The following is a 15,739-nucleotide window of genomic DNA, read 5'->3' as shown; positions in this document are numbered from 1 at the left end:
TAATGGGAAACTTCACACCAAGGACAAAAGCAACGTGTTGATCTAACCAACTGCTATCACTATTCATGAGCTCACATTGCTGCCACAGTGGCCTGATTCTGTGATCTTTCACTTAAACAAATTTTACTTCAAAACTTTTAAAGCAAATGGATTTTTTTCCTAAAACCATGCTATTAACATTTTTTTTTAAACTACTTCCTAAAATTTGATACTAGCCATTTCTCACATACAGGAGAGACGATGTATGGAGTCAGAGTCTGAAGTTCACACTCTAATTAGCTGAGTGACCCTGACCAAAGTCCTAAATCTTTCAAAATATGTCTTTTCTTCTAACTTAATGGGAGCATAATAGTATTCACCTCCAAGAACTATTGTGAGAAATCAAAAAGTTCTTAGTCCTGGGCCTGGCACATGCTAAGTGCTAGTAAATGCTAGTTATTATCACTACACAAGCATATAATTAAGCTCATTGCCCTACATTTGTAATACTGAGAAAACGGCTCATAATAGGCCCCAAATGGGATGGTTAGAGTTCTATACCAAGATAGTATAATATGCAATTAAGTGAATATTTTTGAAGCAGCACTAACATTTCTTCTACCATCACTATGTGCCAGGCACAATTCTCGGCAACAAAAGAAGCTAAGAGAAATAAGACCCAGACTTAGGCTACCTTCACAGTTGAATGACAAGAGACATACCGTTAGTAAATAACTACTTTCAAAGTAGTATAACCATACTTCCTGGCTTGTGAGGGACACCTCTTGTCCTGACCTAATGATTATTTGTGTCCCCTTTCATTTTCAATGTGTCCAGGTTTACATGATAAATTATGTAGTCACCCTAAGTAGAAGTATGTGTAAATTGCTTTGGGTACAGAGAAAGAACCATCAGTTCTGTGTTATGCTAAACAGACTTAAATTGCTCCTTGAAGTGAACATCTAAATTGGCCAACTTCCATTCTACCAAAACCAGGAGACATAGCAGCCCTACACAGAAACCATCACAGGGAAGCAGCCAAAATGGGGACACAAAGAAACATGTCCCAAGTCAAAGAACAGAACAAAATTCCAGAAATAGAACTAAACAAAATAGAGGCAAGCAATCTACCAGATGCAGAGTTCAAAACACTGATTATAGAGATGTTCAATGAACTTAAGGGAAGAATAGATGAACTCAGTGAAACTTTAACAAAGAGATAGGAAACATAAAGAACCAGTCAGAAATGAAGGATACATTAGAGGGACTCAACAGTTGATTAGATGAAGCAGAGGATCAAATCAGTGATTTGGAAGACAAGGTAGCAGAAAACACCCAATTCAAACTGCAAAAAGAAAAAAATCCAAAAAAATGAGGATAGTTTAAGAGGCCTCCAGGACAACATCAAGCATACCAACATTCATCTCATGGGGGTACCAGAAGGAGGAGAGAGAGAGAGCAAGGAATTATTTGAAGAAATAATGACTGAAAACTTCCCTAACCTGGTGAAGGAAATAGACATACAAGTCCAGGAAACACAGAGAGTCCCAAACAAGATGAACCCAAAGAGGCCCACAAATACCAAAGGTTAAAGACAAAGAGAGAATCTTAAAAGCATCAAGAGAAAAGAAGTCAGTTACCTACAAGGGAGCTCCCAAAAGACTGTCAGCTGATTTCTCAACAGAAACTTTGCAGACCAGAAAGGATTGGCAGGAAATACTCAGTGATGAGAAGGAAGGATCTACAGCTAAGATTCCTCAACCCAGTAAAGCTATCATTTAGAATCAAAGGACAGATAAAGAGCTTCCCAGACAAGAAAAAGCTAAAGGAGTTCATCACCATCAAACCAGTATTACAAGAAATATTAAAGGGATTTCTTTAAGAAGAAAAAGGGAAAAAAAACAACAAAAATATGAATAATAAAATGGCAATAACTACATACCTATCAATAATTACTTTAAATACAAATGGATTAAATGCTCCAATGAAAAGACATAGGGAAGCTGAATGGATAAGAAAACAAGACCCATACATATGCCGCCTACAAGAGACCCACTTCAGATTGAAAAACACACACAGACTGAAAGTAAAGGGATGGAAAAAGATATTTCATGAAAATGGAAACAAACAAAGAAGCTGGGGTGGCAAAACTTATATCAGACAAAACAGACTTTACAACAAAGACTATAACAAGAGACAAAGAAGGACCCAGTAATTCCACTTCTGGGTATTTATCTGAAGAAACCCAAGATACTAATTCAAAAAGACATATTCATCTTTATGTTCACTGTAGCACTATTTACAATAGTCACCATATGGAAGCAACCTAAGTGTCTCTTGATAGACGACTGGATAAAGAAGTTGTACATATATACAATGGCCATAAAAAGAATCAAATCTTGCCATTTGCAACAGCGTGGATGGACCTAGAAGGTGGACTTATTTCAGTTATGTTAAGTGAAATAAGTCAGACAGAGAAAGACAAATACCATATGATTTCACTTACATGTAGAATCTAAAAAACAAAACAAACAAACAAGACAAACTCATAGACACAGAGAACAAACTGATGTTTGCCAGATGGGAGGGGGGTTGAGGGAATGGGTGAAAAAGGGGAAGGGATTAAGAAGTACAAATCGTCAGTTATAAAACATTCACAGGGATGTAAAGTACAGCATAGAGAATATAGTCAATAATACTGTAATAACTATGTATGGTGTCAGATGGGTGCTAGACTTAGTGATCACTTCATAAGTTATATGAATGTCTAATCACTATGTTGTACACCTGAACTAATATTGTGTTCAACTGTAATTGAAAAATTTTAAAAATGTTTAAAAATAAATAATAAATAAATTGGCCAAGTGGACCAAAAGAAGGAAGAAAGGCAGATTTCATTTTTATTATTCTGAGTCAAAACCAAAGCCTTCCTGTACTTAACAAACTTAGTAAATCCTCTTGACTAATGCTATATGAATAGCTTGGGGATTTCATATTTTTTCCTGAATAACAGGGACACTCCAAGACACAAATGTATTCATTTATTTCTACAGCAAATATCTAATGAGCATCTATCACGTATACACGTCAGTGTGATAGAACATACAAAAAAAGATTTACAAGACATAGTGAAGTACCATAAAATCTAGTGGCAAACATCAGCCATCTTAGCTAATTAGTCAATGAGATAATGAGACACGTAGCATATGAAGTGTGATTTGGAAGACTGAGAAAAATGAGGAAACACATGGACTTATTGAGAAAGGAGAAAACGATCAATTCAGAGGAGAATCATAGTCCATAGTCCTTTCCGTGACTGAAGCAGCCAAAGGCAGGAGGGGAACCGAAGTAAAACTTTGCTTTACACTTTTACCCAGAGCTGACCCTTGCTGCTCATCAAACCACAAATATTCACTGAATGCCTGCTGTTTGCCAGGTAGCATACCAAGTGCTGTGGGAAAACTTAGTATAAAGCATGGCCTTTGTCCTTAATGAAATGTCACACAGCAACATTTGAATAATGAGACACAGTAGCCTTATGAATGCAGTTGAGGGGATCACGGAGGTCTGTATTGGTCAGAAAAGTTTTCTTAGAGGGAGGGGACTATAAGGTGGGTCTCCGGGAAGAAGGGAGTCAGATCAGTGTTTTCTAAACTAGATTGCACACCTCTGGTGGTGTGAGAGATTAATTTTGGGTAATAGGTAATACTGCACTTAAGAGAAGCAGGGAGCAAGAATGGGGAGAAGTAGTTTGGGGTACATGCAGCTTGCCTAGCTTCAACACATAGTCTGTGATGTAGTTGCATTTTAGCCCCTCAGCCAAAAAAAAAGAAAAAAGAAAAAGTGAGAAATTGTAATACAAATACTTCTGGGGACAACCAGGAACCTTTTGAGAATCATTCTTTGTCAGGTTAGAGACCAGTGACTATGAATTTCTTTTTCTTTCTTTCTTTATTTTTTTTTTTAGCAGTTAACACCTATATATGGCAGGTAATACAGATTTTCCACATGACAGAGGTAAAAGTTTCCTTTGTACATTAAAGTTAAAAATATCAGTCAGCTATGTTAACAATGAAATCTCAGAAAAGAGATTTTAAAAAACACACAATTCTTTTTGCAATTGCAACAAAAAGAATATAATACCTAGGAATAAACTTAACCAAGGATGTGAAAGACCTATATGCAGAAAACCGTAAGACATTTTTAAAAGAAATTGAAGAAGACACAAAGAAATGGAAAGATATTCCATGCTCATGGATTGGAAGAATCAATATAGTTAAAATGGCTGTATTACCCAAAGCAATATACAGATTTAATGCAATGCCCATCAAAATCCCAATGACATTTTTTTTAAAGAAATAGAACAAAAAATCATCAGATTTGTGTGGAAACACAAAAGACCCCAAATAGCCAAAACAATCCTAAGAAAAAAGAACAATGCTGGAGGTATCACACTCCCTGACTTTAGCTTGTACTACAGGGCTACAATAATCAAAATAGCATGGTATTGGCAGAAAAATAGACACACAGACCAATGGAATAGAATTGAGAACCCAGAAATAAACCCACATAAATATGGACAGACAATTTTTGACAAAGAAGCAAAAAACACACAATGGAGAAAAGACTGCTTCTTCAATAAATGGTGCTGGGAAAATTGGAAAGCCACGTGCAAAAGAATGAAACAGGACTGCTATCTGTCACCATGTACCAAAATTAATTCAAAATGTATCAAAGACCTAAGCATAAGACCTGAAACAATAAACTGCATAGAAGAAAACATAGATACTAAACTTATGGACCTTGAGTTAAAGGAGCATTTTATGAATTTGACTCCAAAGGCAAGGGAAGTAAGAGCTGAAATAAATGAATGGGACTATATCAAACTTAAAAGCTTCTGCACAGCAAAAGAAACCATCAACAAAATAAAGAGGCAACCAACTGAATGGGAGAAGATTTTTGCAAACAATGCCTCTGGTAAGGGGCTAATATCCAAAATATATACAAGGAACTCATGAAACTCAACACCAAAAAAACAAACAACCCAATTGAAAAATGGGCAGATGACCTGAAAAGACATTTCTCCAAAGAGGACATACAAATGGCAAATAGACATATGAAAAAAAGCTCAACATCACTAATCATCAGAGAAATGCAAATAAAAACCACAATGAGATATCACCTCACCCCAGTCAGAATGGCTATCACCAACAAGACAAATAGTAACAAGTGCTGGAGAAGCTGTGGAGATAAAGGAACCCTCATACACTGTTGGTGGGAATGCAGATTGGTGCAGCCGCTATGGAAGGCAGTGTGGAGGTTCCTCAAAAAATTAAGAATAGAATTACCATATGACCCAGCAATCTCTTTCCTGGGTATCTACCAAAAAAATCTGAAAACATTTATCTATAAAGACATGTGTGCTCCAATGTTCATTGCAGTTTTATTTACAGTGGCCAAGACATGGAAACAACCAAAATGTCCTTCGATAGATGAATGGATAAAGAAGTTGTGATATATATACACAATGCAATACTACTCGGTGTAAGAAAAGATGAAATAGGACCATTTGTGACAACATGGAAGGATCTTGAGATTATAATGCTAAGAGAAATAAGTCAGACAAAAAAAGTAGAGAACCATATGATTTCACTGATATGTGGTATATAAAACTGAAAAAAACAACAACAAAAGAACAAGACAAACAAATGAAGAAACAAAAACTCATAGACACAGACAATAGTTTAGGGGTTACCAGAGGGTAAGAGGGGAGGGGGGCTCTAGAAGAGGGTAAATGGAGTCTAATATATGGTGATGGAAAGAGAACTGACCCTGGGTGGTGAACACACAATGTGAGATATAGGTAATGTATTACAGAATTGTGCAACTGAAATCTATGTAACTTTACTAACAATTGTCACCCCAATAAACTTTAATAAAAAAAATAAATAAATAAGAAAAAAAAAAATATATATATATATGAGTCAGCTACAGCAACCTCTCAAGGAAACAGTAGGTGGCAATACAAAGAAAGGGGACGTGGCATTTGAGAGAGCACAGAGTTGGCAAGCAAAGGTCCAGTAACTGGCACATTAAATGTATGTTCCCAGGGAGAACAAGAGCCACACAGATTCTGAGCTGAGCACTGGCAGACTGGCATGCAGGAGTGGGCAAAGGAGGAGTCCAAAAGGCAGGTACCCCTGAGGGAGTGGAGTCTGCACTGGGCTGCAGGCAAGGGGAGGGGGCTCCGCCCTGCACCCAAGGAAGCTCCTGGGCCCAGAGGAACTGGCAGAAGTGACCCGAGTGTCCTGTTAGGAAGCCATGCCGCGGGCATCAGCAGGACTCCCAGCTCCATGGTTTACCAGGGTTCCAGCAAGAGGAAACACAGAGGCTCGAAGTGCCCAGACATTGATGCCCTTAAAACGGGAGGGACAGAAACGTCACACTTCCTCCTAGCACGGAGAGCTGCATGTTGCTTTCACAAAGAAAGTTTTATGATGAGTAAAATTTGGGGGTAAAGTTGGAAGGAAGGGTAGGTGGCAAACCAGGGTTCTTCAGATCCCATCCTCCTCTCCTTGCCCAGTACATGTTACTGCCTGACAGTGAGTCAGCTCTTGCTTTTATCCCTGGGACGAGCAAGCTAAATAGCTGGTAGGATTCTGATACCTTGCCCCCTGCCACTGTCTCTGTGGGGTGTACATGCCCCATATGATCCCCAGGACTGTAGTGGGCAGTCTACTGAAATGCACTACCCACTGCCCCCAGTATCCCAAGCCCTAATCCCTGGAATCTGTGAACAGGATGAGATACCATACCCATGATTATGTTCTGTTGTATGTCACAGTTGACCTTAACATAAGATTATCTGGGTGGGCCTGATCTCATTATATGAGCCCCTTATTAAAAGCAGAGAGTTTTCTACGGCTGGTGGCAGAAGGAGAAGTCAGAGAGATTCAAAGCAGGAAAAAGATTTGATGTGCCATTGCTGGCTTGGAGATGGGGGATGGGACACATGACAAGGAATACAGCTGGCCTCCAGAAGCAAAGAGTGGCCCCTGGCTGACAGCCAGCAGAGAATCAGGAACCCAAGTTCTATATCCACAAAGAACTGAATTCTGTCAACAACAAGAATGCACTTGGAAGCAGATTTTCTCCCCAGTCTCAGGTTCCTCAGACTTGCACGAACTGTGATTTTAGCCATGTGATACTGTGAGCAGAGAATTCAGTAACATCATACTGGACTTCTGACCTACAGATCATATGAGCAAACTAATGGATGTTGTTTTAAGCCACTAGTGGTCATGTGTTACACAACAATAGAAAACTAACACAACCACTGTCACTAAATGAACCCTTCTCTAGACAGGATATGAGGTGGCCCTCCAGCCTCACGAGTGTATCTTAGTTTCCTCTCTATCATCAACCCACAAAGATAAACAGATCAATTCTCAGGCATTAGTAAACAACCTTTGGTCATTTATGATTATATGGGGAAGGGAAAAGATGGGAATTCCTAATATTTGGCATGTGAGGGATATATATGTTATTTTCTTTTGGGTAAAAAAGGAAATATGACCTTATTTTGAAGTAACAAGCTGGTGAGACCTCACAATTGTGGATGGTAGAATTTCTGGTAGCATATAGTACCAGCCTCTGAAAAGGAAAGGCATTCTAATAAAAAGGGAATGACCTCTAGGGTCAGGTGGCTATGAGTATGCTTTGCAGGTTGCTAGCTGTCTGATCATGGGTTTGTGGAAAATTTTCTAACCTCTTGGAGCCCCAATCTAGTTATCTTAAAACAGGAATAATACCTATCTAATAAGATTGGGGAAAATTAAATGAAATAGTTTATATAAGGTCTCAGTGCCTGCAGCACAGTAGACTGTCAATATTTGTCTATCAAAAGTTTGTTTCCATTATTAGAGTGGAATTTTTTCACAACTTCCTGGCAGTGTTTTTAAAGCAAAAGTAACTATAGCATACACCAAACCAATACTGTCCTACAGAAATATAATGCAGGCCACATATGTAGTTTAAATTTTTCTAGTAGCCCATGAAAAAAAAGTAAAAATAAACATATGAAACTCATTTTAATAATATATTTTAACCCAGTATCAAAATATTGTCATTTCACCATGCAATCAATATAAAAGTATATTAATGATATATTTACTAAGCCTTCGAAATTTAGTTGTATTTTTTTCTACTTATAGCATATTTCAATCCAATATAGCTGTGTTTCAAGAGCTCAGTAGCAACATGTAGCTAGTGGGTATGGTATTGGACAGCTTAGCACTAGACCTCTAAATTAATATTTCAATAAATTCTCCATTATTCTTTGTTAATTCTAAAATAAACACAAATAGATGATAAGTAGATAATTATAGACGTATGAGAACACATATGCACACACATTACACCCTGGCACATACCAAACCCGGATGGTTTTCTTTTGCTTTGTCTTGTTTTGTTTTGTTTACCATCATTTAGTTACAATGAGTCACACTTCAGTTAGAAGATCAGGGTATAAGTGGTACATGGGGTTCTGATTTCAAATTCCACAACATACCACAAGTCAGAGCTACTAAGCCAAAGTAAAGTAATACTAGGAACCATGATAGCGAGGTTAAAACAACAAGATATCTTGCACACACAAAAAAATACACATTAGTTTTTAAAGTAACTTTAGTAGAGGATTATATATTTATTTCCTTTGCTTTTCCTTTGAAAACATTGGACTAGATTTCTGGATTCTACATAAGCTTGTTTTCACTTTCTAAGTAGAAATCTCCTTTATGTGAAAATGAGGACTAAAGCAAATTAGAACTGGTGAAGAGCAGGAGCAGTACACAGCAGCCCCATAAGGGCTCCCACACAATCTGTGACACTCGTATGGGGATATTCAAAGACGGTTCAGACAGTGATCTTGCCCCTAGGGTGGATACATTCAGATAGGAAAAAAATAGGACACATCCAAATATGGACAATACAAGGTGGAACACTGAAAGGGATTGAGAAATACCACACACACACACAAAAAGCTACCACGAGTTATCTGTAAGAACAGAGTCGTTTTTAGTGGGGATGAGGGAGGGTTTCCTAGAAAATTATTTTTTGTGAGAGGTTTTAAAAAATAGTCTTTAAAGGACAGTTAATAGGTCTCAATTCAACTCAACAGATACTTGCTGTCTACCTACTGTGTGGCAGGCCCCATAGGAGACAGTGGGGATTTACTGACGGGAGTCTGTAGGCTGTTGGGATGGGGATGGAGAATGGTGAGACGAGTAAAACCAACAATGCAGCACTGCTCTGCATCCAGCAGCTTTTTGTACCTCTGACATCCCTCTGCCTCTAAAGTCTTCCCAGGCTCTGCCTCTCATACCCACAACTTCTTGTCTCTTCTCTGTTTCTGATCCTTCACTTAGAACAGAACTCTTAGTCTTACCTTATTCTCAGGCCAGCCTGGCCTCCGGATGAATGTCTCATTCTCTGGCCCCTGCTCTGCAGCCACATGCAGTGTCTGCAGAGTCCCTGCTCTGGCTCTAGCTCTACTCAGGAAGCTGCTGAATCAAGAAGCTACCACCACAGTTTCCGGCACCAGCAGTACTCTGGTGTGAAGAGGAAGTTGGGCAGTTTGCTCAGTGTTATCTTAGAGATAGTTCTAGTGGAGGACATTTGAGTCAGCCTCTGGGGATCCAGAGAGGATTCCTAAAAGAGCAGGTACTTGAGGAATTATCTAAGAAAGGTAGGATGCGATTTATGGGCATTGAAGAACGACGTGTATGACATCAGGAAGAGATGAGAGTGTGATGTCCTTAGGGAACTGGAGTATGAGTGCAGGGTTGGAGGAAGGTACCTGTGGGTGTACAGAGGAAATGATGCTGGGCCTGCAGAACGGGCCGAGGTCATGCTAAGGAGTTTGACTTTATGTAGAAGATGGTAACAAGTAGGCAGAAAAACAAAATTCATGTCTGATGTTACTTCAAGAGTAAAGTTTATATATATGGACATATCATTAATGTATCATACATGCTCTTTGAACTTCAAAATATTCTCGTTTCAATGACTTCCTTGAGAAGCTCCATGTAGCATTCATTCACAAAGGGCTGTATGCGAAAACTCGAAATGGAATTATAGCACCTACATGATTATTTCATGCTCATCTCTTTCCTTTTAAGAAGTCATCAGTACTGTGGAGGTTGGTTTCTTCCTGGTTAATTTTTCATTGATCTGAAGAGCTTTTTAAAAATTAAGTAGGATTATCTCATGAACAATAATCGCACACACATGAGATTCAATGGGCACTGTCAATTCCATGACTTATTCTGTTATTCATGTATTCTCTCCAGGACAATATTTTTCATTTTGTCTTCTCTCACAGTATAAAACTGCATATTCTACTCTACTAAAAAGTAGATTAAGTGCAAAGAGAAAAATGATGAGAATGTCTTAGAAGAGGTTATGTCTTTAAAGAGAAAGAAATTAATTTATCTGGGGGGGCATTAACATTTTGACCATTTGATAAGTTCATGGGAATTTCTTAAATGGAGAAAAGATAAAAGGTCTTTTTTTTAAAAAAAAAATTACCTTTAATAAAAAGAATGATCTCTATAGGAATTTATTGGTTTAGGAAATTGAAAAGGACTAAAGGGGCTTATTAGAGTTTCTTGCTCCAGCAAGACCTTCCCAACATATTCTTTTGCCCACCAAGAAATAATTTCAGTTCTACTTTCATATTCCACTAACTGATAATTGTAAATCAATGAAGCAGATATACAAAATATTAAGATAAGAATTATCTGTTAAGAATTCTGATAAATAGCTGTAGTCTTATGCATTATAGCTATAGTACCATGTTTTCCTGACAATAAGACCAGTTCTTATACATATTTCCCCCAAAATAAGACTGGGTCATATTAATTTTTGCTCCAAAAGACTCATTAGGGAGTATTTTCAAGGGATGTCTTATTTTTTCATGTATAACAATCTACATTTATTCAAATACAGTCATGTCATCTTCTTCTGGAACATCACCATAACGTACTAAATGTGTCCGTCTGGCTGATGATCTTAACTAGGGCTTATTTTCGGGGTAGGTCTTATTTTCGGGGAAACATGGTATTATATCTTCATTTTGTTTTTATATAGTTTTATTACATCTATATACTTTTTTTAAAGAACATTTTTAAAATTAATGGACTTTTTTTTTTAGTTTTAGGTTTACAGAAAAATTGGGTGGAAAGTACATGAGTTCCCATATAACCCTCATCTACCAACCCTCAGCTTCCCCTGTTATTAACATCTTGTATTATTGTGGTAGATTTGTTATAATTGATCATTTTAAACAAAATTGTAAACTCTCTTCTAAAAAGGTTTTGAATATCTTATGTTAGATTTATTCTTAGAGACTTAATATTCTCTAATATTACTGTAAATAGTTTCTTTTTCACTATGTTTTCTAGTTGTTTGGTGCTAATATATAGGAAAGCAACTGACTTTTGTCTGACATTGGACATTTTGTGAATTTGTAGATTACTTTGGGTTTTCTATGTAACCAATATCAACTGCAAATATTGACCATTTTGTTTCCTTCTTTGCCAACCCTTATGCCTTGTATATACTGGTTAGGACCTCCAATGTAAGATTTAATAAAAAAGACAACAGAGGAATCTGTGTCTCATTCCAGTTTATAAAAGTAATGCTTCTAATATTTTCCCTCTTAGAATGTTGTTTGCTTTAGTTTATCTACAGGTAACTCTTAATCACATTAAGGAAGATGAGAGGGTAGATCCAACATGTATACAATTGGTGTCCTCAAATACGAACCCTTCCCCTGCCCCAAAGGACCATCTTAAGTATTTAAAGACATAAATCAAGAAAACTTTTTCTCCAGATAAGAGGTGACTTGACTCCACTATGAACCAACCAACATGAAACATATCCTAGCAAGAAAAGTTATTGAGCATTAAAGATAAAGAAAGAAAACTGGTTTGCCAGGCAAAAGTTTAACTCACAATAACTGTATTTCAGGTTTCACCATGGCCCTGATTAGAGGCCAGTAAAATAATGTCCTCAAAGAACTCAAAGTCCTCAAGGATAGAAAGTGTGACTCAAGAATTTCATGCCCGGTAAGTTGCTTTTCATGTATAAAAGCAATATAAGTACAATTCTGAATATGGAAGAATTCAGGGAATATCATACCCATTAGTTCTTCTTGAACAAACTACTTGAGGATTCACTTTCAACCAACTAAGAGATAAATGGAGAAACTATGGCAAAAGGACAAAGTATGTAATATTGAATTTTACTGTGAGAATAGAACAAAATAAAAGGTTTGTGGTTAAAATGTAAATGTCACAAATTTTGATGTTAAAGGAATGTTACTTTTAACAAAAGTTGGGAAAGGAAGAAAAAAGGTAAAGACTCTAATAATATATATAAGAAAAGTCATCTGGTAAGGGGGGAGAAGGGTAGAAGATGAGGGTAAAGGGATCAGATATATGGTGATGGAAGAACTGACTGGGTGGTGAACACACAATGTGGTATATAGATGATGTAATACAGAATTGTACACCTGAAATCTGTGTAATTTTACTAATAATTGTCACCCCAATAAACTTAAAAAAAATTCAGGTGATTCTCATACGTAGCAAAATTTAGGAACCACTGCACAATGGGAATGACGAGAGTTACTCTGCTGTTTTAAGCCTCAGTTGTCTACAGTAAGTACACCAAACACTCCTGACTTGTACCAGTTTCAGGACTGTTGAGCAATGAAGACAGCAGTGTGTAACAATCAGTACATTAACGTACAGTCTTGGCAAGAACAAGCTGTTCGTGACTATGCATCTGGACAATTGTTATGGAAGTTACCAACAAAGGTTACAGGGAATAAACGCAACCCGCATGCCCGGTACCCAGACGTCCATATCAACCTTGGAGACTGACAAAAGAACAGTAAGTACAGGGCAGAACAAAAATAAATAAATTAACAAACAAACAACCCCAGAAATAACTACTGTAAGCTCTGGTATTCAGAAAATTCAAGAATGGGGTCTCCTCATTGGGAGAAGAGGAGTTGGGAACTGACATAATCCTTGTCCTTTCTTTCCTGTTCCCATAACTTTCTTAGTCCCATTCTGGGTTTTTCTGTCAGTCATTTGCTTGTCTGTGGTTTAGTTCCACAGACACAGCAAAACACATTCCAGGTTATCTGGCTGGCTGCAATTCTGAGCCATTGGTAGCCAATATTTGGGCTTTTTTTTTACATTTTCTCTGTATACTGTAGGAACAGTTCCTGCTGTCACTTATCATGGTCCCACCACCCCATAATTTTGAGTCCCTAACTTTAGCCATAAAAAAATACACATTTACTTTGTTTGTTTTTCTGGAAGGAAAACTACCCTGAGTTTCCTTCCTACAGTGAATCCCGTTTCTTCACAGTGATCTACATATTTTCAGGTGTTGAGGACCAGTAGATCTTGCTGCTATAACGTCTCATCTCAAGGGTTGGAGCAGATTCCTCGCCAGCGTCTCTTGCTCCTGTGCTCACAGAAATCGGTGGCCACCCCACACACTCCTGGGTTAGCAGACATTGTGGCCTCACCCCGCTGGGACTAGACACCTGGCCCAGCCCATTTTTGATTTTTGAAAATGTTCTTTGTGTGCTTGAAATGAATGTGTTTTCTGCAAGTGTGTCCATTAAGTCAAGCTTGCTAATCATATTGTTTGAATCTTGTCTTTGTCTGGTTTTTCTTGAGTCTGTTTATTATATCAATATTGAAAAAGGTGAATTCATATCACCCACTCTAATTACGATTTTGTCTAATTCTACCGGTACTTATGTCAATTTTTGCCTTTTAAATGTGGGGCCCATGTTAAGTCCATCCAAATCTGAAATGTTATATCTCCCTGGTGAATTGGACTTGGACCTTTTATCATGATGAAGTATTTATCTCTAGTAGTATTTTTTGTTTTAAAGCCTGAGATTAGTAAAGCTCCATCAGCTTTCTTTTTGTTAGTTTTTGTACAGTCTAACTTTTCCCATTCTTCTGCTTTCAAGATCTCCACTCAAAACAATGGGAGTTTATTGAATTCTAATGAGAAAGTCATTTCAGTCACCCCATTGTTTTCTGGCTTCCACTGCTGTTGTTGGATGTGGCTCCTTTACAGGCACACACTGCAGATGTGAGCTTGGGCAGCACAAACTCCAGCTAAGACAATTCAGAACGACCGTTCCTAGGTCAAAGTTCTCTTTCTCATGTGCCGGGATTGTGAGCCTCCTGTGCAAAACCCGAAACACAAACTTAATTTATAAGGAGCTTTAACTTTTGATCGATATCAGAACCTCTCCATTTCACTGAGAATCTTTGCTTTAGAAATGACCAAGTTCTGAGATCAGGACTGGCTACATAATTTGTGCTGCTCTGTGCACAATGAAAATGTGGGGCTTTTTGTTTAAAAAAAAGTATATATTAAGAATATCAAGACAGCAATAGCAGAACATTAAGCCAAGTTCAGGGTCCTTCTGAGTTTGGGACCCTGTGCCACTGCTGAGGTTGCAAATCTGTGAAACTGGCCCCAAGTGAGACAGACTGCTTGCTGATCTGATCTATTACTTTTTTGCACAAATGGAACCATTTGTTCCAGTAGGACTTCAGTGAAATTCAAAGGAGAAGAAAGTTGATCCCAAGAGATGAGTCAAAAAACTTGAGAAAGAAATTGATAACCTACATACTTTTTTCTAGAAGGAACATATAAACAATAAATTCTTACAATTTTTTTAAATGATACTATTCAGTTTATTCACCTTCTCTCTCTCTCTCTTTTTAAATTGGGGAAGGGGAACAGGACTTTATTAGGGAACAGTATGTACTTCCAGGACTTTTTTCCAAGTCAAGTTGTTGTCCTTTCAGTCTTAGTTGTGGAGGGTGCAGCTCAGCTCCAGGTCCAGTTGCCGTTTTCTAGTTTCAGGGGGCACAGCCCACCATCCCTTGTGGGAGTCGAACCGGCAACCTTGTGGCTGAGAGGACACGCTCCAACCAACTGAGCCATCCGGGAACTCAGCAACAGCTCAGCGGCAGCTCAACTCAAGGTGCCATGTTCAATCTTAGTTGCAGGGGGCGCTGCCCACCATCCCTTGTGGGACTCAAGTAGTTGAACCGGCAACCTTGTGGTTGAGAGCCCACTGGCCCATGTGGGAATCGAACCGGCAGCCTTCTCCTGAGCCACCGGGCCAGCCCAATTCTTACAATTCTTGGCTATTAATTTCAGAATACAACTTACCCTAATTATAATAATCCAGAACAAGTATTGAAGAGGTGAAGGGACTCATTTCTGAAGGGGGAAAAAGAAATAAAAAATTCAATTCTGTTTTCTGAATATTTTCCCACAGCTACCAATACTTCAGATTTCACTGTGGAAATAATAACTTAGATGAAATAAATGCATACCACCAAGTAAATAATAGTTCTGTGATATATGAATGCAAGGGAATCAAGGCAAATTAAAATTTGGATATCTAATTATCTAATAAGATACCATGCTTTCATTACATTGGACAAATAAAAAGCAATATTATCCATTCACTCAACAAATGTTTATTGAGTGCCTACTCTATGTCAAGTAGAGAGACAGTAAAAAAATAAGATTGTGTATGTATACATATGTGTGTGTATGTAAATATAGATGAGTATGTACGTATATGTATCAGAGATTAGTGTTAAAGAGAAAAAAGCAGATAATGGGAATAGGAAGCAGA

The 15,739-nt window shown here is 37.8% G+C and overlaps 1 protein-coding gene and 1 long non-coding RNA gene across 3 annotated transcripts in view; one reads left to right on the top strand and one right to left on the bottom strand.

The window, feature by feature from the left end:
- Positions 1-9,552, bottom strand: part of CDC42SE2 (CDC42 small effector 2) — a 107,219-nt gene extending 97,667 nt beyond the window's left edge. Inside the window, exon 1 of one of the 2 annotated variants that reach the window (XM_019756133.2) lies at positions 9,425-9,552. The gene's annotated coding sequence lies outside the window, so the exon portion shown is untranslated. The remainder of the gene's footprint in view (positions 1-9,424) is intronic. The other variant, XM_074313471.1, reaches the window with a different exon arrangement.
- Positions 9,553-12,009: 2,457 nt separating this feature from the next.
- LOC141567133 (uncharacterized) lies at positions 12,010-13,606 on the top strand. Its single transcript, XR_012489527.1, has 3 exons — positions 12,010-12,107; positions 12,735-12,936; positions 13,441-13,606. It is a non-coding gene; the product is annotated as an uncharacterized LOC141567133 (long non-coding RNA).
- Positions 13,607-15,739: the final 2,133 nt, after the last annotated feature.

This window comes from Rhinolophus sinicus, linkage group LG10, assembly GCF_036562045.2.
Source record: "Rhinolophus sinicus isolate RSC01 linkage group LG10, ASM3656204v1, whole genome shotgun sequence".
Taxonomy (NCBI): Eukaryota; Metazoa; Chordata; class Mammalia; order Chiroptera; family Rhinolophidae; genus Rhinolophus; species Rhinolophus sinicus.
Note: the sequence above shows the minus strand (reverse complement) of the source record. Positions and strands in the feature narration are given on the sequence as shown.